At 42.4% G+C, this 1,360-nt stretch overlaps 1 non-coding gene across 1 annotated transcript; it reads left to right on the top strand.

Annotated features, from left to right (window-relative positions):
• The first annotated feature begins 492 nt into the window (after positions 1–492).
• On the top strand, positions 493–599 carry LOC131830915 (U6 spliceosomal RNA). The gene has a single exon (XR_009353447.1). It is a non-coding gene; the product is annotated as a U6 spliceosomal RNA (small nuclear RNA).
• The last annotated feature ends 761 nt before the right edge of the window (positions 600–1,360 follow it).

Raw genomic sequence — 1,360 nt, 5'->3', positions numbered from 1 at the left:
GACTTAACAATTCTATGCATTACTCAGTGCTCATCATGATATATGTACTCTCAATCCCTTCACCTATTATACCCATTCCTTCCATCCTCTGGTCCCACCAGCCTGTTCTTTATAGTTGAGTCTGTTTCTTGGTCTCTTGGTCTCTTTCTCTCTCTCTCTCTTTTTTAATACATATTCTTTTGATATGGCTTATATTTATTTTCTACATTGCAAATGTGCTTTCCTTTTTTTTAAATTAAGGTTTTATTTTTTTCATACTACTTTTTTTTTTTAAGATTCTTTATTTTTTTATTTGAGAGAAAGAGCAAGCAAGCACGAGTGGGGAGGCACAGAGGAAGAGAAAGAAACAGACTCCCCACTGGGCAGGGAACCTGATGTGGGACTCGATCCCAGGGTCCCAGGATCAGGACCTGAGCTGAAGGCAGATGCTCCACCCCCTGAGCCACCTAGGCGCCTCTAAAATTAAGGTTTTATTTTAAAGAACTTGGCTTAGTGCTCGCTTGGGCAGCACATATACTAAAATTGGAACGATACAGAGAAGATTAGCATGGCCCCTGCGCAAGGATGACACGCAAATTCGTAAAGAACTTGGCTTAAATGCAGTGAAAATTATTTTGTTCTCATAAATTCAGTTCAAATTGATCATGACTTTACCTTATTGAATATTTATTACATGCCAGGCCATAGAATTATCCAAATAATTAATTCTTTACAAGGTTAATTTTAAAATGTATGAAAAACCAAAAAACCTGAAAAAAATCCTACAGTGTGTTCTAAATATTCAATCTTACAAAGTTGGTTTTCTGCAGGAAACACAGCTTATTTCTTGTAAATTATCTTGAGTCTCTTATGCTATCTGAGCAGTCTGTGGAGAAACACTTGACTTGTCGCGCTCTCCCTGCCCGCAGAGATGATGCAACACCAACACACACACAGGTCATGCACAAGCTCTTGATTATTCCCAAGCTCTTATTTATTCCCTGGTCGATCTTTTTTTCTCCCTGTGGGGGAAGTTCCCTTGCCTTATATAGGGCATAACAGCCAATCACAGGGGTGTTCACGTGAACAGGGAGTATACAGCCAATCACAGGGGTGTTCACGTGAACAGGGAGTATACAGCCAATCACAGGGGTGTTCACGTGAACAGGAGGTATCTGGGGCTCCTAGGCAGTGGTGGCATACGGTGCTCACGTGAGGAGCACGAAGTCACGTGTGGCCAGGGTGGATATTTTTTAGGCTGTCCGTACTGCTCCGGCGCCATCTTGGGGGAGTGACCCCGACATTGACTACCTGAGGAATCTTCATCTCCCTACTTCTTTGGTCCTTCTTGGTTCACAGGGACTTTCTGTGGAGGGCAGTG

Source organism: Mustela lutreola, chromosome 4 (genome assembly GCF_030435805.1).
Source record: "Mustela lutreola isolate mMusLut2 chromosome 4, mMusLut2.pri, whole genome shotgun sequence".
NCBI classification, from domain to species: Eukaryota; Metazoa; Chordata; class Mammalia; order Carnivora; family Mustelidae; genus Mustela; species Mustela lutreola.
Note: the sequence above shows the minus strand (reverse complement) of the source record. Positions and strands in the feature narration are given on the sequence as shown.